This window comes from Solanum pennellii, chromosome 4 (assembly GCF_001406875.1).
Source record: "Solanum pennellii chromosome 4, SPENNV200".
Classification (NCBI taxonomy): domain Eukaryota; kingdom Viridiplantae; phylum Streptophyta; class Magnoliopsida; order Solanales; family Solanaceae; genus Solanum; species Solanum pennellii.
In genome coordinates, this window is record NC_028640.1 from 61,035,583 (window position 1) to 61,060,370 (window position 24,788).

At 37.2% G+C, this 24,788-nt stretch overlaps 3 pseudogenes; 1 reads left to right on the forward strand and 2 right to left on the reverse strand.

Annotated features, from left to right (window-relative positions):
- Positions 1–328: 328 nt before the first annotated feature.
- On the reverse strand, positions 329–15,316 carry LOC107016879 (annotated as a pseudogene).
- Positions 15,317–16,293: 977 nt separating this feature from the next.
- On the forward strand, positions 16,294–23,146 carry LOC107016880 (annotated as a pseudogene).
- Positions 23,147–23,647: 501 nt separating this feature from the next.
- On the reverse strand, positions 23,648–24,541 carry LOC107016881 (annotated as a pseudogene).
- Between the last annotated feature and the right edge of the window lie 247 nt (positions 24,542–24,788).

Genomic DNA, 24,788 nt, shown 5'->3' on the forward strand with positions numbered 1-24,788 from the left:
AAAATAAATCAACCCTCTTTCACTAACCAATTATTTATAGATAGATAGATAGAGATTGTAACATTTACTTTTCTAAAAGAAGTATATTGTCGTCTTTAAGACCGTGCAAAGCGCGGACAAGTTTATTAGTTATTTATATAGTTTGAAGATGTTTTGTATTGACTAACATGGAATACACGTGCAACATACGTGATCGAAAACTAGTAAATCATGAATAACTTTCACTTGGTACATGATCTTACATTTTTCTGTAGCATTCTGAAGAAGTTAACTCTATTATGAACAAGATTGGTTTATGATTAAGAAGGAGAAAACACAAGCAAAGTAGTCATATCTGCAAAAGAAAAAAGAGAAGTTGTGCAATAATTTTATGACAAAGAAATTACCTCTTCTTCACTCTCTTCTAAACTTGAGTAACAAAAGACATTTGTTACATTGACATTAAGTCTTTCTTATGCTGTGTACGCTTCTACATCTTTGTTAATTTTTGTGGCTGAATTTCCAAGGTGATGGCTAGTTTGAACCACTCAAATGGACTTTAAAGTGTGTATATCCTCAAATGCAGAAGGGATCTCCGTAAGCCCGTGACAATGTTTTATATTAATTCCACAAGCTTGGGAAAAGTTTCCTTATCAACTTGTCATTCTGTAAGAAAGACATCTGATAAATGCAAAGTCTTAAGACTTTGATAGATGTCCTCACTTGTGTCCCATTCGTCCTCAAAGAAATTAGATTCTATAATCTCTAGAATTTCAAGCTCAGACGATGTCGTGATTGCTGAAAACAAAGTAGGTCTCAGGGGAAACCTATGCAACCGTAACTATTTGAAGCTGGTAGGGAAGTAATATTCATTGGGATTTCGAGCTTTTTCAAACTCAATCCAGATAGTTATAAGTACTGCTCCAGACATACCTGCAACATAGAATTAGTGATTCAAGTTTATTAAGGACATCAAACATGGGAAACCAATTGCCGTTTGTAGAAGGATCATTCAGTACCAGAATGTTGCAATCTAAGTGCTTAAGATTGGGAACTTCCCTAGAGCATCAGTTGTGCCTTGAAAATATGAGATATCAACTCGGGATAAAGTTTTCAAATATTTTAACTTTGAACACTCAGCTTCCAATATTCTACTTGGTTGATGCATAATGTTGTCCTTGTCCTCTTCAAAGAAATAACTAGCGTCGATGCTCACATGTTTAAGCTTTGACAGTTTGATTATTCAGGGCAATTTTACCATGGTGGAATACCTGTTTAGGATCCACAGAGTTTCCAGATTCTGGAGGTTCAACCACGAAAGTGGGAGAGATTTTTCATATGTCAGAAACCTCCAGAACCTCAAATGAAAGAGCCTATTTCTTCCATTGATGACTCTTCCAAAATAATGATACCAAGTAGCAACACTCTGTTCGGTTTTAAAGGTGTGATCAGGAATTGAAGGGTTGTGACTCTCATGAAGGGTTGTCACTTTTCCAGAGGGTTGTGACCTTTATAAAAGGTTGTGTCCTTTCTAAAGGTTGTGACTGTTTGAAAGGTTGTGTCTTTTCCAAAGTGTTGTGACCTTTCTAGAAGGTCGTCTTCTTTCCTAAAAGTTGTGACCTTCACCCTTTATCGGCTATAAATAGAGAGGTTGTCTCTCATTTTTCAGTATCGAGTTATTCCCTTCTTATACATACATTTCTTACAAAAAAAATCGATCGATCATGTCTGCGTGTGTGATTCGTCACTGTCATTTTGAGTTTGTTAAAATTATTGAAGTTTGAGGTACCGCTACTTCTTTAATGGTTAATCCGTTTTATCTCGGAAGGAATTAATCTGTAACCTCGAGTACTTAAGGGGATTAAATTTATAAAGTACGCACAGTGAGTTCTGTGAACTCGGATAATTCCTTTGTTTTCTTTCATCTTTTATTTTTTCTAGTTTGCTAATCTGAATACAGAAGATAACAAGCTTAAGAAATTTAAATTGATGGTATTTTCTGTGGTAAGGAAATTACTTCTATTTTTTGTGTTCTTTTTGTTGGAAAGAAGAAGATGAAAAAGAAAATTATTTTATCGTATGATAAAAGAGATTTGAGATGAATTAGTACAACTTTAATATGTTCGAGTATATAATCTGTACTAGGTTTTTCTTTTATGGGTAAAACTAATCTTATTTTCTTCCCAAGTGCATTCAAGTATTGCACCCCTTCAGTTTTCTTTTCAATAAGATTTGTTATTTTGTGCATAAAGGTTATGATATGCACTTTAAGAAAATTTTCTATATACTTGGTTTTACGTAACTATGAGAAGAAGTAAATGTTCAAATATTTGAACGTGATTTTAGTTTCTTGTTGAAATTAAATGTCTTCTTGAAAAAAAATAAGAATATCATGGAAACTGAGAAAAGAAAAAAAAAATAGCAAGGTAAGTGACTTGCATGAAATCATTGCTGACAGATAGAATATGATTAAATGAGAGTAAAAAGCAAGTTTTATTTTTATTTCACTTGATTATTTTTTTCTCCCTGTCCTTTATAAGTTATGATATTTATCTCATAATTTTTAGTATAGATGGTCATTATGTGATGATTACTACTAATATATATTATGTTAAGAGAGAAAAAAATCTTTTGTAAATTTATACTCCATGAAAAATTTGATTGTGTTTGACTTTTGGAGACTAAAATCATCTGATATTTATTTGTACTCCTTTGGTTTGAAGAATATAAGAACTTCACAAACAAATCAAATTGTGGATTGATTTGAAGAATATAGAAACTTCACCAATTGTTAGATACTCTATTTCAATGAATATTCTGACTTGAAGAGTACAAATCTTCTTCACGAATATTAAGGCTAAATGATTTGAAAGAACATAATATCTTCATCGTTAGCTAGAAACAGTGCTATATTTGAGGTTTCTGGAGATTAAAACCTTTTTAGTTTACTACTCTGTCTGAATGTGAAACTGATTCGAAGAATATAAAAACTTCATCAGAATTCAAGGTTCATTCGGTTAACGATTAGAAGAATATAAAAACTTCATCATTAAACTAGAAACAAGTTGTATAAAGATTGGATCGTTATTGTTAGTATTCTAAATATTAAGTGGTCTATCTAGTTGTGACAGAAAGGAAAAAAACACTAGTAGCATAAATAAGTGATTTTTGTACATGTAATGGGTGTTTCTATGGGTTAAATCTCCAAAAGAAGGTTTCATGTTGTCAATGTGTATTTGATGGTATACAACTTGAAAGCATGAAAAAAATATGTGGAAAATAATTTCAAATATTTGAAAAATATTTTTGAGAATATATTTAAAATGTGGGGGTTCTTTACTTGTGATAAAGACAAAATTAGACTTACTATCTAATTTAAATTTGAAAGTACAAGATATGAAATTTGATGATATTCTTGTATTATGTTAGACCTACAAAATTCTTGCAGTATATTTGATATTGTGGTCATTGAGTCTCTCTTTATTAGTATATGATATGACTAGTATAAAACCACAAAATTATATTACTCGTTCAAAAGAATTGTATTCTTTGATGAAAAAGTGTCACTTAAAATGTTGTGATTTTTCATGAAAAAATATGTCCATTAAAGTTTTTATTTTTTTTATAGACATCAACATTGGTGAAAAGTGACATGTTATGTTTGTGTTGTAAAACAAACTTTTGGGTCATATTGCCCTTATTGGACCAATGAGACTATGGTCATGGGTAATTCTAGAACAAATTGAATGTTATGGAAAGGTCCTTCTGAAAAAGACATATGGCAAGGTGTTGACGGTAAAACAATGTCTTTATTTGAGAAAATTATAAAAAAAAATAAAGAACAAAATATTTGTGGGAAAAGGTTACCTCAAATAAGGTCTTTTCAAACTTAGTATTTTTGTTTGTTCTTACTTGCTTGACTCAAATTGTTTGTGACATAAATTATTGAGACATGTCAATTACAAAACCTTGCAAAAACTGATCAACTTAGAAATTTTGCCTAACTTCTAGTGCAATAAATCAATGTCAAGTATGTGTTGTTAAAATGAATTAGAATACCTTAGAATTAGTTAACACTGACATTTGTGATATGAAGTTAACACCATCTCGTGGTGAGAAAAAATGTTTCATAGATTTTATTGACCATTGCACTATATATTGTCTATTTGTTGAATGATACAGATAAAGCAATAGAAACATATGGGTAATATAAAACTAAGGTCGAAATTTAGTTGGATAAAAATATTGTCATGATTAGAAGTGATAGATATGGAGAACGTGAATATTCTTTTGCACAAATATATTTGGGAAATGGAATCATCCATTAAATTATTAAACATACTCACCTCAATGAAATTGTTGACAAAAAAATCGAACTTTGAAAGAAATGTTAAATCTCCTACTTCTAAGTTCATGTTTACCACAAAACTTGTTGGGGATGCTATCATTAGAGCAAAAGAGAACAACAATTCTTTTGTATGTTCAAAAAGAGAGCAACAGAAAGTTTTATTTGTTAATAAAGGGAGCAATAAATAGAAAATTTTTGTTTCTTAAGAAAGGGAGCAACAAAAAGTTTTATCAGACTTTGTTGTATCCTAATAGAAAATTGTTTGTCATCCCTTAGAGTATATACAAACAATAACTCTTGAAAGGTAGTGATCTAACAATTTTCCCAAACAGGTTAAAATAGGACTTAGGAGTGTGGACTGTATGTTCATTGAATGCTACAGAGAGTAAAGCATGTTGATTTATGGTTTATTAGTCCGAACCACCGGATAGTCATGTAAAGGGTCTAAACGACCTTGGAAAGAACCAAAGGAAAATGTACTTAATAAGGAGATTCAGAAGCGTAGTAAATGTCAATGGACAACTTACTTCTTACGGGTTTTATTTTGTAATATTTCTTCTTGAAAATGAGTCCATATAGTAGAAAAAGATATTTCTTTTCTGGATTCATTTTTGGAAAGAGTCTGTTAATAGTAAGATAGATTCAATCTTGAATAACCATACTTGAGAGTTGGTTGATCTTCCTTCGGGAAATAAACTCTTGGGTTCAAAGTGTATGTACAAAAGAAAAACAAAATTTGATGAAATTATTGACAAATACAAAACAAGATTTGTTGTCATAGACTTCAGATAATGACAAATCCTTGATTATTTTGACATATAATATCCTCTAACTAGGATTACATCAATTCAGATGTTAATTGCGCTAGTTGCGAATTTGTCAAAATGGATGTAAAAATATGTTTTTGGGGGGGAAGAAATAACTGGAAAAACCTGAGGTCTTACTAGTTCCTAGTAAATATAAAAGTTTAAACTTGTTAAGTCACTTTATGGACTAAATACAAGCGCCCAAATAATGACATGCGAACTGTGACCAAACTATATTGGCAAATGAATTCTAGATTAATGAATGTGATAAATGTTTTACATTAAAGACATTACAAATCACAAGGTCATTATTTGTTTTTATGTTGATGACATGTTGATCATCAAAAGAGACACTTCTGGCATAAATGCCACTAAGCATATGCTAGAAAGTAACTTCGATATGAAAGACGTTAAAGTTAGTGATGTGATTGAACAGGTACTTGAAAAGTTCAAGTAGTTGGATTTCAATATTGACGAGACTCCAGTAAATGTGAGCTTTGTACTTCAAAAGAATGAAGGAAAAGGTGACTTACAATTGGATTATGCTAGATTCTTGAGAAGTATGATATATATCATGAAGTGTACGCGATCAGATATAACATGTGTTATTAGTAAATTGATTCGGTTCACAAGTAATCGCAATCAAACTCATTGAATGACAATGAAGAGAGTTTTGAGTATTCAAAAATCATACTTAACAAACTATTGCTTTGCATTATAATAGTATTCAACAGTATTGGAAGAATATACTTATGCAAACTGAATCACCAGGTCAAATGAAATAAAATCCACGAGTGGATATGTATTTACTCTTGGTGGAGGAGTAGTCTCTTGCAAATCTTCCTGTTGAATGCCTTGAATCGGACCCGTATACAATGTTGTTGTATTGGGCCCTTAATTATCTGTCAATTCTGTATTTTTGGCCCAAGCCTGTTAGGGCGTAGCTTAGCACTATATATAGACGCTATGACAAACCCTATTCTGTAATTCTGTTCTTGCCTCTCCATAATAAAACTGTTCTCCCTCTTCCCCGTGGACGTAGCCAATTTATTGGTGAACCACGTAAATCTGTTGTTTTGTTTTTCGCGTTTATATTTTCTCGAATTATCTCAAATTCCGCATAACAAATTGGTATCAGAGCCTCTCGGTTAATCGGTGTTTTTTGGAGAATTCGAGATGTCTGCTTTGAACGTGAAAATCGACAAATTCACAGGGAGGAACAGTTTCAGTTTATGGCAGATCAAGATGCGGGCTTTGTTGAAACAGCAAGGCTTCTGGGCGCCGTTGTCGAAAGACAAGAACACCGTCGTTACTCCTGAGATGGCGATTCTGGAGGAAAAGGCGCACTCGACGATCATGCTGTGTCTCGCGGATGACGTCATCACGGAGGTCTCGGATGAAGAGACTGCTGCTGGTCTGTGGTTGAAGCTGGAGAGTTTGTACATGACAAAATCTCTAACCAACAAGCTGCTTCTGAAACAACGTCTATTCGGTTTACGAATGGCTGAAGGTACACAACTCAGGGAACATTTAGAGCAATTGAATACTTTGTTATTAGAATTGCGTAATATCGATGTGAAGATCGAGGATGAAGATGCTGCCCTGATTCTGTTAGTATCTCTCCCAATGTCGTTTGAGAATTTTGTTCAATCGTTCATTGTTGGGAAAGATACTGTGTCGCTGGAAGAAGTCAGATCGGCCCTTCATAGCAGGGAATTACGGCATAAGGCTAACGGCACAAGTACGGACATACAGCCTTCCGGTCTGTTCACCAGTAGCGGAAAGGGAAGGAAAAACGGCGGAAAGAAAAATAAGCCGATGTCGAAGGGTGCAAAGCCAGATGATGTTTGTAATTACTGCAAGGAGAAGGGACATTGGAAATTTGATTGTCCGAAGAAGAAGAAGCAATCGGAAAAACAATCAGTTTCTGCTGCTGTTGCTGAAGAAGACACCAATTCTGAAGAAGACATTGCCCTAGTTGCGGATGAGCACACTCATCATTCAGATGTGTGGGTTCTCGATTCTGGGGCATCCTATCACATCTGTCCTAGGAGAGAGTGGTTCACGACTTATGAGCAGATAGACGGAGGCAGCATCTCGATGGCCAACAGTTCTGTCTGCAAGGTGGTTGGGACAGGCTCGATCAAGATAAGGACACATGACGGTAGCTTCTGCACATTGAACGAGGTCAGGCACGTTCCATTGATGACGAAAAATCTGATATCTCTCAGTTCTTTGGACAGCAAGGGATTCAGCTGGTCGGGAAAAGATGGAGTCTTGCGGGTCTGGAAGGGTTCAAATCTGATTCTGAAAGGTGTCATGCGTGGTACTTTGTATTTTCTACAAGGTTCCACGGTTACAGGTTCAGCCCATGTTGCATCGTCAGAAGTTCACCAGGAGGATATGACTAAGTTATGGCACATGAGACTTGGTCATATGGGTGAAAGAGGGATGCAAATTCTGTCAAAGGAGGATCTTCTTGCTGGTCATAAGGTTAAAAGCCTAGAGTTTTGTGAACATTGTGTCTTTGGAAAACTACATCGCAACAAGTTTCCAAAAGCCATTCACAGAACAAAAGGCACTCTTGATTATATCCATTCTGATTGCTGGGGTCCATGCCGTGTTGAGTCTTTGGGAGGCTGCAGATTTTTTGTGTCCATTATTGATGACTACTCAAGGATGACTTGGGTGTACATGATGAAGCATAAAAGTGAAGCTTTCCAGAAGTTCAAGGAGTGGAAAATTTTGATGGAAAATCAAACAGGGAAGAAGATCAAGAGGTTGCGAACTGATAATGGGCTGGAATTCTGCTGGTCTGAATTTGATCAATTCTGTAAGGATGAAGGGATTGCTCGACATCGTACAGTCAGAAATACACCACAGCAGAACGGTGTAGCTGAGCGGATGAATCAAACACTTCTGGAGAGAGCAAGGTGCATGCTCTCTAATGCTGGGCTAGATAGAAGATTCTGGGCAGAAGCGGTTAGTACAGCTTGCTACTTGATTAACCGCGGACCACATACAGGCATACAGTGCAAAACACCTATGGAGATGTGGTCAGGAAAAGTTGCTGATTATTCAAATCTGAAAGCTTTTGGTTGTACGGCTTACTATCACGTCAGTGAAGGTAAGTTAGAACCAAGAGCTAAAAAGGGAGTATTTGTGGGCTACGGAGATGGAGTGAAAGGTTTCAGAATCTGGTCTCCAGCAGAAAAGAGGGTTATTATGAGCAGGAACGTTGTCTTTGATGAAAGTTCTCTGCTTAGAACCATTGTGAAGCCTACAACTACGTCAGAAACTGGGAGTCTTGATAAACAGGTGGAGTTTCAAGTCATTCAGAACGAGAGCGATTTGAAAGAACCTGAAGAGGAGGATCAAGAGCCACAGACAGAAACTGATATTCCAGAATCTATGCCATCAGATATCCATCGGAGTATAGCTCAAGATCGGCCAAGGAGGGTTGGAGTTCGTCCACCTACGAGGTATGGTTTTGAGGACATGGTGGGTTATGCACTGCAGGTTGCTGAAGAGGTAGATACATCTGAGCCGTCTACTTACAAAGAAGCCATTTTAAGTTCTGATTCTGAAAAATGGTTTGCCGCTATGGGAGATGAGATGGAGTCCCTACACAAGAATCAGACATGGGATCTGGTCATACAGCCTTCGGGGAGAAAGATTATTACTTGCAAATGGGTTTTCAAGAAGAAGGAAGGGATATCACCAGCAGAAGGAGTCAAGTATAAAGCCAGGGTTGTTGCCAGAGGTTTCAACCAAAGAGAGGGAGTGGACTACAATGAGATCTTCTCACCAGTGGTCAGACATACTTCCATCCGAGTGTTACTAGCGATAGTTACACATCAGAATCTGGAGCTTGAACAACTTGATGTGAAGACAGCGTTTCTACATGGAGAGTTGGAGGAAGAGATATACATGACTCAGCCGGATGGTTTCCAAGTTCCAGGGAAGGAAAATCACGTCTGCAAGTTGAAGAAGTCCTTATATGGACTTAAGCAGTCTCCAAGGCAGTGGTACAAAAGGTTTGACAGCTATATGGTGAAGTTGGGCTATACTCGGAGCTCATATGATTGTTGTGTCTACTACAATAGGCTCAAGGATGATTCATTCATCTATCTGGTGCTTTATGTAGATGATATGCTGATAGCTGCAAAGAAGAAGTATGACATTCAGAAGCTGAAGGGTTTACTTAGTGCTGAGTTTGAGATGAAGGATCTGGGAGCCGCTCGGAAGATTCTAGGGATGGAGATCATTAGAGACAGAGAGAGAAGGAAACTTTTCTTGTCACAGAGAAGCTACATTCAGAAGGTCTTGGCGAGGTTTGGCATGTCTTCATCTAAGCCTATTGATACCCCCAGTGCTGCCAATATCCATCTCACTGCCATGTTCGCTCCACAGTCAGAAGAAGAGAAGGAGTATATGTCACGAGTCCCTTATGCCAGTGCCGTAGGAAGTTTGATGTATGCTATGGTCTGTACAAGGCCAGATTTAGCACATGCAGTCAGTGTAGTGAGCAGATTCATGGGACAACCAGGGAGAGAACATTGGCAGGCTGTGAAGAGAATTTTCCGGTACCTTAGAGGTACATCTGACGTTGGTCTCATTTATGGAGGTGATACTCAGTGCTTGGTTACTGGCTATTCTGATTCTGACTATGCTGGAGATGTTGACACAAGAAGATCGATGACTGGCTATGTGTTTACCCTTGGAGGATCTGTCGTCAGTTGGAAGGCAACTTTGCAACCTACAGTGACTTTGTCTACTACGGAAGCGGAGTACATGGCCTTGACAGAGGCTGCAAAAGAAGGGATTTGGCTGAAAGGGCTGGTTAGTGATCTTGGTCTGCATCATGATCAGGCTACGGTGTATTGTGACAGTTTGAGCGCAATTTGTCTAGCCAAGGATCAAGTCCATCATGAGAGAACCAAGCATATTGACGTAAGGTATCATTTTCTGAGAAGTGAGAAGAGAATCAAGGTGAAGAAAGTAGGAACTGCTGATAATCCTGCTGATATGTTCACAAAGCCGGTTCCACAGAGCAAGTTTCAACACTGTTTGGACTTGCTCAACATCAGAAGCTGTTAATTGCCCTGCGGGGCAACTCTGAGGAAGAGGGGGAGGCCTGGCACTATCATAGTGCGTCTGAAGAATCTGTTCGGAGAATTCAAGTCAAGGTGGAGATTTGTTGAATGCCTTGAATCGGACCCGTTACAAACAGAAAGGACGGGGGTCTCGCTATAGGGCGTAGCTATAGGACCCTTAATTATCTGTCAATTCTGTATGTTGGGCCCAAGCCTGTTAGGGCGTAGCTTAGCACTATATATAGACGCTATGGCAAACCCTGTTCTGTAATTCTGTTCTTGCCTCTCCATAATAAAACTGCTCCCCCTCTTCCCCGTGGACGTAGCCAATTTATTGGTGAACCACGTAAATCTGTTGTCTTTGTTTTTCGCGTTTATATTTTCTCGTATTATCTCGAATTCCGCATAACACTTCCAAACAGAAATGTATAGCTCGCTCTACTAAGAAATCTGAGTTTATCACTTTGGATAAGACTTGTGAAGAAGTTGAATGACTCCGAAATTTCTTGAATGATTTTTGGCTCAAACCTTTAGCTCCAGTATGCATGCACTAGGTTGGGCATGGAGTATGATGTATAATGGAAGGTCTTATCATATATGACGTAAACATAATATTGTTAGATAACTACTCTCTAGTGGAATTACCATAATTGACTATGTAAAGTCAAAGGACAATGTGTCAGATCCACTTATAAAAGGCCAAACTAGAGAGGAAGTTGATAGGTTATCAAAGGGAATGAGACTATGGCTGAGAACAAGTCATTGTGGCGGTAAATCTACCTAGAAGACTGGATATCCCAAGATCTAGGTTCAAGGAGATCAAACAAAGTCATTAATGACGGCTCAACATTGTCAAAATATTATTTTTATGATCCATTCTCATGATAAGACAATGTTCAATAACAAGGATAAAGGCATTAGAACTTTGTAATGGTTTCTAAATTTGATACAGGGTATATCAAATGGTGTATCTACGGGATAACACATTTAGAAATCACCTATGTAAGTGCGAAGTGTAAGCCGCTTCAAGGAGAATCCAGTAAGGCCAGTTCTCTAAGCACTTATTAACCGAGATGTGTTCATGGCTGAAATGAACAAAACAATGAGAACCAAAAATAGTCCAAAGGTTGATTGTATGACTTATGTTGTCCAGGAATACACCAAATCTCGACAGTTCAAAGATATCAAATCAACCGATTGACCTAGTATATCTGATATAAGTTCACTACGAAAAGTTTAAAGAGAAACCTACTTATCCAGATGCGATTAACCCTTACTTCACACAGTTTTTTCATGCGTATATTTTTAAATATTCATTTCCTATTCATGTGGGGGATTGTTGGGTTTTAAAGGTGTGAACAGGAAATGAAGGGTTGTGACTCTCCTGAAGGGTTGTTACTTTGCCGGAGGGTTGTGACCTTTATGAAAGGTTGTGTCCTTTCTAAAGGGTTGTGACTGTTTGAAAGGTTGTGCCTTTTCCAAAGTGTTGTGACCTTTCTAGAAGGTTGTCTTCTTTCCTAAAAGTTGTGACCTTTACCCTTTGTTGGCTATAATTAGAGAGGTTGTCTCTCATTTTTCAGTATCGAGTTCTTCCCTTCTTATGCATACATTTCTTACAAAATAAAATTACCGATCGTGTCTGTGTGTGTGATTTGTTGCTTTCATTTTGAGTTCATTGAAATTATTGAAGTTTGAGGTACCGCTACTTCTTTAATGGTTAATCCGTTTTATCTTGGGAGGAATTAACCTGTAACCTTGGGTACTTGAGGGGATTAAATTTCTTAAGGACACAAAGTGTGTTCTGTGGACTCGGATAATTCCTTTATGTTTTTCTTTTCATCTTTTATTTCTTCTAGTTTGCTAATCTGAATACAGGAGATAACACACTCTAAAAAGTCCAAAGTTTCTAATGTGATTGAAGGGATCAAGCCAATTTTTCACATTCAAAGATATGAGATGCTTACTACCAGCTGAATACTTATTAGAATTGAACAAAATACATCTTTTGTGGAGTTGGGAGTCGTCAGTATGAATGGTTAGACGATGGTGTATGGAATCCGAAGCATGAAATGGAGCACCCGAATTGATTAACTTGAAAATTTTTTCCTTTTTTTCTAGTACTGAACAAAAATCATGCACAACATCATGCACATAGCAAACCTTGATAGCAACAGAAAAAGGGTGACTACTCTTGGAGACGCTAGGATCCACCGTTACCAGGCTACTGGAAACTAAGCTTCCAAGTAATTTGAGATATTCCCTCTAAACTACTCTTGTATGGGATACAATGATCCACAAACCCTTCGGCCATCCAAAATTGCATCAACTTAGATACTGGAGTTCGTTGTTCTTTTGAGATCTTTCAATGTAAAACAACAATGGCTTCAGGTGATATGGTAGGTGGTCATAACTTAATTGCATAACCTTCATGATCTGCAAATTGTTGTTGGCAGAAATAAGGGAATCCATATTATGTTGAATCTTAAGCCACAAATACTTTTCCTTTTTCTTTCCTCTAACAAGTACTCCAGCAATCAAAACCACAGCCAGAGGAAGCCCTTGACATTTCTCATCTATTTGGTGTCCAAATTCTGATAGTTCAGCAGGGCAGCTTCCTTGATCTCCAAATACCCTTTTTTCGAATAAATCCCAACTTTTTTTCACGTGTTAAAAGTTAATGGTAGAGAAGATTACTACGACATTTAACTTGCAAACCTACCTTGCTACTTCGGCTAGTTAAGATAATTCTATTTCCTCTCTCAACCCTCGAAAAGCATGCTATTAACATCTCCACTGTTGCAATATCCCACACATCATCCAAGACGATGAGGTACCTTTTATAGTATAGTTCTTATCGTAGCTTTTCAGCAAGATCAACAACTTTATCACCCTCATTACATTCTTTCTTGTCTTCCGACCCTGCAACTTGCTGAAGAATCACCTTCAACGGTTTTGACTTGTTAAACTTTTGGGAAACAGTGCACCAAGCACGAACATTGAAATGACTAGCAACTAGTGTATTTTTATACACTTTGTTGGCTAGAGTAATTTTACTGAGTCCTGGCATTCCGACAATCGAAATGACATCAAGCTCGGATTCATGTTTATCAAGGAGCTGGTCAATGATACAGGCTTCATCTTCCTCATGACCAATTGTTACCTCAGCAAAAGATGATGAGGTTGACTCAATTGACTCGTCGGAAGACTTTGCATCAAGGGGGTCATCATCCCCATTTTCATCCTGCAGTTGTATACTGGTGACTTCTGCCACGATAAGCTTGATCTTATCAGTGACACTTGGAAGTGAGAATATGAGATGTGTGAGAGCACTATCTCTGACAAGAATGGAATTAATGACATGTTCTGCTTCATATGTCACATCTAAAGCACGCATACAACAATCTTTAACTACTCCGCTAGTGTCATCCAATGTTTGCTTGACTTTCCGAAAAGATGATCTCGGGAATTCAAGGCTTTCTTTCACTATCCCAATTTCTTTCTTTATCAGAACAACTGAATAAAAATTGGAAATGAGCAAATCATTTAAATGTCTGAGTAGAAGATTCATAATGAGTAAACCTTCATCCGTAGGAAAGAGAATTTGAGATGACTCTGGGGCTTTCAAAAAAAGTTGTCTGATATCTCCCTTCATTTGTTCAATTTCTTGCAACAAGTATGGAGCTGAAAAGTCCGCTTCGTTGATATTATTTTCAAAGCTCTCCTCCATCAACTTGCTCACCAGAATAGATATCTTCCTTGTAAGTACTCCAACATGTGCCAATATATTATCCAATTTGTCACGATGGATATAGCGCTTGGTATATCGCTGAGAAAGATCAATAGGAACTCCATCATCATATTAATGCTTTGAGTTGGAGGTGACTGACAGCTACAGCACCTGCCATGCATCCTTGGATAAGAATCAGATAATTTTGAAGAATCTTTGGAGATGCTTTTTGGATTTGCTTAACAAACTCTTCTAGTTCTGTTGACCTTGATTCTTTCATGAGCTTAGACGTACAAATGTATAGAACCTCCAGCTCAAGAGGCATTATGTCGATGAGCAGAGAAGTGATCACGGAAGAGCATTAAGAGATCTCATACTCCTTGTAATAGTAATCTACACAACAAACATCACGTTCATACTTTGCAGTCCAAAGATCAAAACGGAATTGTGTTACCCTACCGTCAGTCAAATGGAACCAAGGATAGAGAAATTCAGTGCTTGTTTTGTTGGCCACGAGGATAGGATAGAAATCTCTCAGATGTCCAAATACTTGCCGAAGAATCTTGTAGTCACTCATTAGGGGGAGAAGCAAATTAGCACAATACATTGGTAGATCATGGAGGTGTTGAGGAGGCTGTCCCTATATTCGAACGAGTCTAACTACTATCCACCGACGGTGGACAAAAAAATTACACGGGAATCTTATTTTTGGAAATACTTAATTTTTTAATTAATATATTTAAATATTATTAATATTAAAGAAAAAATAATAACAGAGTGTTATATGGTAACTTGGATTCTAAATTAATTGTACAAATTTGATTAGGATTCTTATTTGTCTTACCAAAAATAAAAAATAAAAAATTCTTTCAGCTTTCTTAGTTGTATTGATGTTCCTTCTTCTTCTACATAGACCATTGAAGCAACTGACTATCCACCATTGAAGCAATTTGAAACAATTATCATGGTAGCGTTTTTCTCGTATATTTTTTTTTACATAACTTATGAAGTCTTTTTCGCAACATGAAAAAATGTTTAGAGAGTATTTTCATTGCTTCAAAATTAGTTTTAACATGAAAAAACGTTTAGAGAGTATTTTCATTGCTTTAAAATTAGTTTTCTTTTCTCATTCGATCAACAACACAACAAATTAACTGAAATAAACTTATATTCACGTACCACTATACGTAGTCCAGTTTAACTAGTACTCAAAGTTCATATATCAAAACAAATTAAACGTTTCAAAGAAATTTTCTTTTTTTAATGTATGAAGAATTTAATGTTTTGTAGTGATGAAGATTTTTAAAGAATACTTTGTAGAACTTTTCAGCAAATTGAAAAAGTTCAATACATTAGCCATGAAAAATATTTAAAATTTTAAAGCTAACAAACCCTATCAGTCTAATATCTAATAATTGTGTATTGCAGGAAACTTTTGAAATCTCTAATTTAGAAGAGCAAAATGCAGAAGGAATTGAAGATTCCTTGGAGGATATAGAAAGAAACATGAATGCAGTTGTACCTTTTATTCCTCAACTAGGTGAGCAAGAATTAAGAGAGCCTTGCATCGGTATGGAATTTCAATCACTTGATATAGGATTTAAATTTTATCGTGATTATGCTCATCGTAATGGTTTGAGTGTGCGCAAAAATCGAATTAGTAGATCAAGAAAAGATAAATCCATTATTGGTTGAGAGTTTGTTTGTTCAAAAGAAGGATTTCGTTCAAAAAAATGTCTTGAGAGTACTAAGCAACGAGATGAGACTAGAGAGGGGTGCAAAGTGATGATATATATGTCAAAGAAAGAAGAAGAAAAATGGGTTATATCTAGGCTTGTCTTGAATCATAATCATGAACTTGCTTCTCCTAATAGTCAGAAAATCTTGCGATAAAAAAAGAAAAAAATCAGAGGCTCAGAAAAATCTTATTGATCTGTTAAATAATTCTGGTATTCGTCCAAGTAAAATTGCATCAGTGTTAACTACTCAGGCGGGGGGCGTAGAGAATCTTAATCTAATTGGACGAGATATTCAGAATTATTTTGAGCACTAAAAGGCAAAATTGTCTTGAGAAAGGAGATGCACAATTGATGTTGAAATACTTTCAAAAGCGACAATCTGATGGCCCAGGATTCTTTTATGCAATAATACAAATGGATGTGGAGGGTCATTTAGCTAATTGTTTTTGGGTGGATGCTAGGTCTAGGATAGCTTACAAGAATTTTGGAGATGTCCTATTTGATCCTACATACTTGACAAATAAATATAGGATGCCTTTTGTTCCATTTACCGGAGTTAATAACCATCACCAATCTATTTTATTTGGATGTTCTCTTCTTTGGGATGAAATGGAAGAAACTTTTCAGTGGTTACTTCATACTTGGCAAGAGGCAATGTTTGGTATTTCCCCTCGTACAATAATCACAGATCAAGATGCTGCAATAACAAATGCAGTTGCAAAGGTGTTCCTGAATAGTGCACACCATTTTTGTATGTGGCACATTGAGAAGAACATTCCCGAATATCTAAGTCATGCTTTTCATGAATTTGATGATTTTAAAAATGAGTTTAGTAAGTGTTTACATTGTACAACAACTCCTGAGGAATTTGAAACTGCTTGGATTGATATAATGAAAATGTACAATTTAGAAGAGCATAATTGGTTGCGTAGGATATACACCATTTGCGAGAAATGGATTCCAGCATATGTGTGAACTACTTTTTGTGCTGGAATGTCAAAAACTCAAAGAAGTGAGAGTATGAATAAATACTTTAAAGATTATCTTAACTCTAGTACACCAATGAGTGTATTTGTGACGCAATATGATAAAGTTGTTGACGCTAGGTATGACAAAGTATGGGACAAGGATTATAAGACAAAGCATTCAAAGGCTATGTTGAAAACATTATATCCAATGGAGGATGAAGCAGCCAAAATATATACCAGAAAAATATTTCAAAAATTTCAAGAAGAGTTGATTCAATCTCAAAAATTTATTTCAGAAAAAATTGAGGTTCAGGATGGGATACATATTTATAAAGTGCATTTGTTTCAGAGACAAACACCGGCATATATTGTTTTGAATCTTGAATTAAAAAATGCTACTTGTTCTTGTCATATGTTTGAGTTCATGGGAATTTTGTATACATGTGCTTATGATATTTATAAAGAAACAAATTCACTCGCTTCCACCATGTTATTTATTGGATCGATAGACAAGGTATGCAACCACAGAAAAAGCTAATGACATTTCAAGTGCAGGATCGCTTGCGGATAATCTGAAGTCTTCTACAATATGGTTTAATAACATTATGACACATTCTATTGGGCTCTCTGAACGAGCTACTCGTTCAGAAAAGCATTATAAATTTACATATCAGAAATTGTTGCAACTAAGTAAAGAACTTGATGAACTTCCATACGAAGATGTTAATGATAATGTATGTGATGGTCAAGTTAACGAGTTCAATAAGGATTTGAACTCAAGTGAACAAAGAGAAAATTTTAGTTTTCTTGACCCTCCATGCATGGTGAAAGAGGGTCGATTTATTTTTCTCGCACACCACTCTAGGCAGTCTTACAGCGTCTGTAATACTTCAGCCTACTTACACCCACGAAAATTGACTAAGTATAGAAATACTTAAAACAGTAGCGTCAAACAACCAACAGAATTTACAGGAACCAGTCCCAACCTTTATTAACCTTTAAGTAATACAAAGGAAGGCTTCACGAATTAGTCTAAGGCTAGAAAAACTCTGTTTTTGCCTTAGACGAATTTCCACCTTTAAATCAAAATTCTGCACAATGGCAGTTACATGCGGCGGTTACAAGTGACACCTGTCCGACACTTGTCATCACAGGGTTCAAAACTAACTTTCCAACAACTATATTTCCAACAGATAGAATCTAATTCAAATTACATTCTTATCTACACGAAATACTAATATTCTAACACTTAGAATATTTCAGGCTTCATTCCAACACTTAGAATAATTCTGCCAGCTTCCAACATTTAGAATATTTTAGCTGTCTTCCACACTTAGTTTTATTTCAGCAATTTCGGGAGAACTGCCTTTGTTCCTGACATTGCCAAGTCTTCACAGCCTTGCCTCATCAAGCCAACATGCTGTCTTGCCAACGCCCTTAGCCCGCACGTAAGCCATGCACGTTCAAGCTGCCTTGCCAACACCCAAGCACTTGAACTTGTGTTGCACTGTTTTGCCATCATCCATGTCAAGACCAATGCCCAAGTCCTTGACATGTCTGCACGTAGTTAGATCAAGTAGTTTGCGGGTCTAACAGACCACCCGCACCACTTGAACTCGATGTCCTCATCGAGACTGTTTTGAGATAGTCATCGATTTGAGCATCAAACTGCCATAGGTCTTTTGCTTTCTCCCAAACAGCATCTGCTGCACTCTTGCCTTTCCAGTGAACCAAGAACTCAGTCTTAGTATTCTTCTTACTTGTGCCCAAAACCCGGTGATCAAGGATCTTCTCAATTTCAGCATCATATTGTGTAGGTACTGATGGAGGAGCCCTCTTTGACCTGTTTCTGTCCGGATCATCTTCATCAGCAAAGTAAGGTTTCAAGAAACTCACATGGAATGTGGGATGGATTTTCAACCTTTCTGGCAGCTTCAACCTGTAAGCAACTTCGCCCACTCGTTTCACCACTTCGAATGGACCATCATACTTAGGAATCAAACCCCGATGTCTGGTCTTACTTACAATCTGTTTCCAGATTTGAGGGGTAAGTTTCAGCAACACCTTGTCACCCACATTGAACTCAACTGAGCGACGATGTTGATCAGCATATTTCTTCATGCGCCGCTGAGCCTTGCGCAAGCTATCTTGTGCCTCAGTTAACATTTCAAGTCTGTCCCTTGCAACCCTGTATGCTGCTGGACACTTTCCCTGATTCTTAGATTTGGCAACATCCAATGGCGTCATAGGCTGTCTGCCTAAGACGATTTCAAAAGGGCTCATTTCTGTTGCAGACGACTTGTGCAGATTATAAAAAAACTGCGCAGTGTCCAACAATGCTACCCAATTCCGTTGACTTGCCGTCACATAGTGCCTCAAGTATTCTTCCAACAAATGATTAATTCTTTCCGTCTGTCCATCTGTTTGTGGATGATTTGCAGTAGAAAACTTTAATTCAGTTCCCATCATGTTGAACAATGCTGTCCAAAATCTACCAGTGAACCTTGTGTCTCTATCACTCACAATGTCAGCCGGAACACCAAAATACTTAACCACGTGTTTATAGAATAACTCAGCAGCAACTTCAGATGAGCATAACTCAGGAGCAGCAATAAAAATAGAATATTTTGAAAACCTATCAACTACCACCATGATAGATGCTTTGCCATCTACTTTAGGGAATCCAGTTGCAGCAAACCTGCTTCCTTCTTACGTTCTGTCTTGTCGACTTGACAAACATGACAAGTCTTAACGTACGCCTCTATATCGTCTTCCATTTTCGGCCAAAAATACACACGAGACAGTAAGGCTAACATCCTTTCAACACCGGGATGTCCAGCCCAAGCAGAGTCATGCGCCTCTTTCATTAAGTCTTTGCGCAACCCGCCCTGATTTGGTACCACGATTCTCCCCCCTTTAAAATAGAGCAGATCGTCCTCGATCCAATACCGTCTCATTGTGCCCTCCTGCACCTGACCCATCCATTTAACATACAATGAATCATTTGCAGCACACAACCTGATTCTATCATAGAAATCAGTTTCCAGTTTTGAAATTGAATATACTGCAACAAACACTTCTTTTCTACTCAGCGCATCAGCAACCTGGTTGTGTTTTCCTGGTTTATGTTCCCACATGAAATCGTATTCTGCCAGGAATTCTTGCCACCGTTCTTGTTTAGGACTCAACATTTTCTGTGTCTTGAAAAATGTATTTGCTACATTATCAGTTCTTACCACAAATCGAGTGCCCAAGAGATAAACTCTCCAAACCTGCAAACAGTGTACCACCGCAACCATTTCTTTCTCATGTGTTGAGTATCTTTGTTCAGCATCATTCAACTTTCTGCTTTCAAAGGCCACTGGATGACCTTCCTGCACTAATACGCCACCAATTGCCTTGTCGGACGCATCAGTGTGCACTTCAAATGGTAACTCAAAATCAGGCAATTTGAGTATTGGTTCAGATGCGATAGCATCCTTTAATTTCTGAAATGCTTCTTCACACCGTTCAGACCAAACCCACTTTGCATCTTTCTTCAACAAATCTGTCAAAGACGCTGCCTTTTTCGAGTAACCAGCAATAAACTTTCTGTAATAGTTAGCCAAACCAAGAAACGACCTCAAATCCTTCACATGACGAGGTGCCTACCAATCAACAATGGCCTGCACTTTTTTAGGATCCATTCGAACCTGGTTTTTACTAACAAGATGCCCTAGGAACTTTATCTCTTGTTGAGCAAATTCACACTTTTCCATCTTCACATAAAGCGTGTATTTCCTCAATTGAGACAAAACCAGACTTAGGTGATTAACATGTTCTTCCAACCTTCGACTATATATGACAATATCATCTAAATAAACAACAACGAAGTCATCAAGATAGTCAAACAGTACATTGTTCATTAAATTGCAAAAGGTTGCCGGGGCATTAGTCAGCCCAAACGGCATTACAAGGAATTCATAAGAACCATATCTAGTTACACATGTTGTCTTTGGTTCGTCACCCTCTGCTATCCTAACCTGCCAATAGCCTGCCCTCAGATCAAGTTTTGTGAACCAGCATGCCTTGCTTAACCTGTCCATCAAATCTTGCACCAACGGAACCGGATACTTGTTCTTTATAGTTGCCTTGTTCAGCGCCCGGTAGTCTACACACATTCTCATTGTCCCATCCTGTTTCTTTTGAAATAGAACAGGAGCACCATATGGAGCCTTAGACGGCTGAATCAATCCAGCATCTAGCAATTCATTCAATTGTTTGCGTAGTTCAACCAATTCCTTAGGAGCCATACGATAAGGAGCCTGTGCAGGAGCAACCGTACCAGGCAGCAACTCAATCTTATGATCAATATCCCTCCTTGGTGGTAATTTCTTTGGTAATTCAGGCGGCATAACATCAGCATACTGTTTAAGTAATTCAGCAACACAATCAGGCACTTCTATTTTCACATCAGGTTTAATTTCGACCAAGGCAGCAAGTATAGTGTCTTCACCTTTCTTCAGTCCTTTGTCGATTGACATAGCAGACAACAACATTCCCTTGTCTTTCTTCTTTGCAACTTTATTAATGTTCCCAAACGGATGAACACCTTTGAGAAAACAGCATTGCTTCCATTCATGACCATCACTCCATCTAAGTGAGGAAACGGAACAAACTGGAATTTTCTTAGGAAATCAATCCCAAGTATGATTTCAAAGTCACCAAGCGGCATCACCATCAAGTTATGTTTTCCCACCCAACTTCAAGTTGACATAGACACACCATAAGCCATGCCCACAATGGCTTGTGCCTTAGCATTGACTGTTTTGACGTAGGAAGGGCTTTTAGACAACTTCAGCCCCAATTTGTAGCAATCTTCACATCTACAAACGTGTGTGTGGACCCTGTATCAACCATTGCCATCACACATTGTTCCTTCACTTTCATTTCTATATGAATTAAGGAGGCATGAGGATTCGAAGTACTAGAGATCTCTCCAACATTATTGATCCCCATAATGTGATTGAAGGACAATCCCAATGGGTTTGCCATTGCAGCCATGATTTCTTCATCCTCCTCCCTTTGATTCACGTTACCAGCAAGCAAAGCATTCACTTTTTCCCGGTTTGGACAAGATTTGGCCAAATGAGGACCACCACAAGTCCAACAGCCCTTCGAATTTCCATCCTTGTTCTTAGGCCTGTCTTTGCCATCCTTCATTTGTGCCTTTCCTTTATCATTTGTATTGTCTTTACGATTATCCTTTCTCCATTCCCCTTTCTTCTCATTCTTTTTCTTAGTTTTTGAAGTGGAGGGGGTGTCTGTCGAAGGACGAGTCATCTGGAAATCCACTAACGAATCGGCAGCAGCAATAGCCCCGGGCAGATCTTTAACATTCTGCCTTCGTAGTTCGTTCTGAGCCCAGCCTTGCATGCCCGAAATGAAGTTGTGAAGTTTATCCTCATCAGACATATTTTGTATGTCTAACATCACAGAGGTAAATTCTTTTATGTATTCCCTCACTGATCCCGTCTGCCTTAGCCTTTTCAATTTATCCTTGCAAGCCAAGATGCATTGCTAGGAAGAAATTGATCACGCATTTCCTTGATTATCTTATCCCATGTATCAATCCTAGGACGACCAGCACTTACGTCANCCAACACTTAGAATAATTCTGCCAGCTTCCAACACTTAGAATATTTTAGCTGTCTTCCACACTTTGTTTTATTTCAGCAATTTCGGGTGAACTGCCTTTGTTCCTGACATTTCCAAGTCTTCACAGCCTTGCCTCATCAAGCCAACATGCTGTCTTGCCAACGCCCTTAGCCCGCACGTAAGCCATGCACGTTCAAGCTGCCTTGCCAACACCCAAGCACTTGAACTTGTGTTGCACTGTTTTGCCATCATCCATGTCAAGACCAATGCCCAAGTCCTTGACATGTCTGCACGTAGTTAGATCAACTAGTTTGCGGGTCTAACACATGGCTACTAAAGGACGTCCTCGTTCTTTGAGAATGAAAGGTGGTTTAGAAAGTTCTCAGAAGGTTAAAAGGCAAAGGAGTAAGGTAATTTTATATTTTGATCTTTAATTTTCTATTTACTTCAATAAATTTAAAATTTGATGTGTATTCATTGACTAAATCACATATTTTAATTATTTGCTTAATTTGCAGTTCAGACATTAATGTTGAAGAGGAATTTAATGGCAGGGAAACATTCCTTAATGCAGATCCTACAATGGTAAGGTTTTATTTTGATAAATTATGTGAATTTTGACTAAGACTTATTCTTTATGTATCATTCTCTTTTTAGCTAACAAATTTTTCTTCTATTTAATCATTTTTAAAGGAATTCTCAGCATATTCAGAACCTTTTGATGGTCAAAGTGGTCGCGCTGATTCATATCAAACCTCATTTATGGTGGGTTCGCTTTACTGCGTTTGTATGTATTTTATTTATAGAATATATGCATTTGTAAACGATTACTTTTTTAGGAATTGATGAAAGCCACTTCGTACCCATATCAAAGAGGTTTCTAATCTATAAGTTGACTTGGAGTTTGTGGAGTTTAAAATTATAAAGGATGCCTGGAATAGTTTCATGTTAAAATTTTGCTAGCATTGCTTCAATGGCAACAAGTAATGGTTCTTATTTTAAAAAATTAAAAAAAAATTGTTGGCAATGATTTTCTTAAAAGGATTGAAGTTCTTTCCAATAAGAATACCCAAGAAATTGTAGTATCTTAATTTTTTTTTACTATGAGAAAATGCAAATCATCTTAGTTTTCCAATTAAGTAATTGATGTGTATCTTTGCCTGCCGTGATGAAGTTCAATAGTGCATCAGGCATATACTTTGAATCTGTTTTAAGTTAGTTACAGACACCTTGAAAAGTTTCACGTAACCAATATACTGGATCTCGCGATAATCTATGCAAATAATATCATGTGAAAGAAACATTTGTTTAAGGTATTTTACATTTTCAAGACGTGGTTCAAGAATGCTAGACAATCGCATCTACTTCAATTGAACTCCAGCCTAGTGGCCTCCCTCATCAATCAATTGCCTTATTTTCATAGCATCCTCCCACCTCTCTGCAGTGGCGTAAGTACTTGATGATAGAAAATAATTATCAGGATCTAATTGAAGAAGTTTGATTGCAGAAATTTCAGCAAGAACCACATTACCACAAAGTTTACTAGCACCTACGCAACATTCTCACAAAACCACATCTGCCGCCATAGGCATAAGATTTATATACTCAAATACTCTATTTAAATTACTAGATCGGCATAACAAATCAACTAGACATCCATAATGCTTCATTTCTGGCACCAATCCATGACGTTTTTCCATACTCTCGAAGTATTACAAACCTTTGTCCACTGAACCTGCATGAGCATAAACAAGTAATACACTAATAGAAGTACCATGAGTTAGCTTCCAACCTTCTCCTAACATCTGCGAGAAGAGCTGAAAAACATTATCATAAAAGCAATTCACAGGAAGGAGAGATATTATGGAAGTCGAAGAAACAATATCCTTTTTGCTCATGCTCAAAGAACTTTCAAGGCAGTATTAACAGATCCACATTTGCAGTAAATATCCACACGTAATTATCCATTTTAATGTCATGTTGACGAACATAATCATGTGCCCTTGCAGCCGTTAAATCCCCTGCTTTAGCATACCCCGTGGGGTTCCATGAAATCACATTTTTCTCCTCCATCTTAGTAAAAGCTTCTTCAGCTAAGATAATTAAAATGCACACATACCATACATATCAATCAATGTATTCCCCAAATAAACATCAATTTTCACACAACTATCCCCTATATACTTCGCCAAAAAATCAGCAGTATCAAAGTCCCCCTAAATACCTACAAGCTAGCACTACTTTCATCAATGTCACTGCATCCCCCTTTACATTTCCTGCCTGCATAGAAGCAAAAAGACCCAATACTTCATGATATCTATTACATTGAATATACCCACAAATCAATGACTACATATAGTGGTACATGAATACAAGTTATTTCAGTTAATTTGTTATTTTGTTTATCGAATGAGAAAAGAAAACTAATTTTGAAGCAATGAAAATACTCTCTAAACATTTATTCATGTTGCGAAAAACACTTAATAAG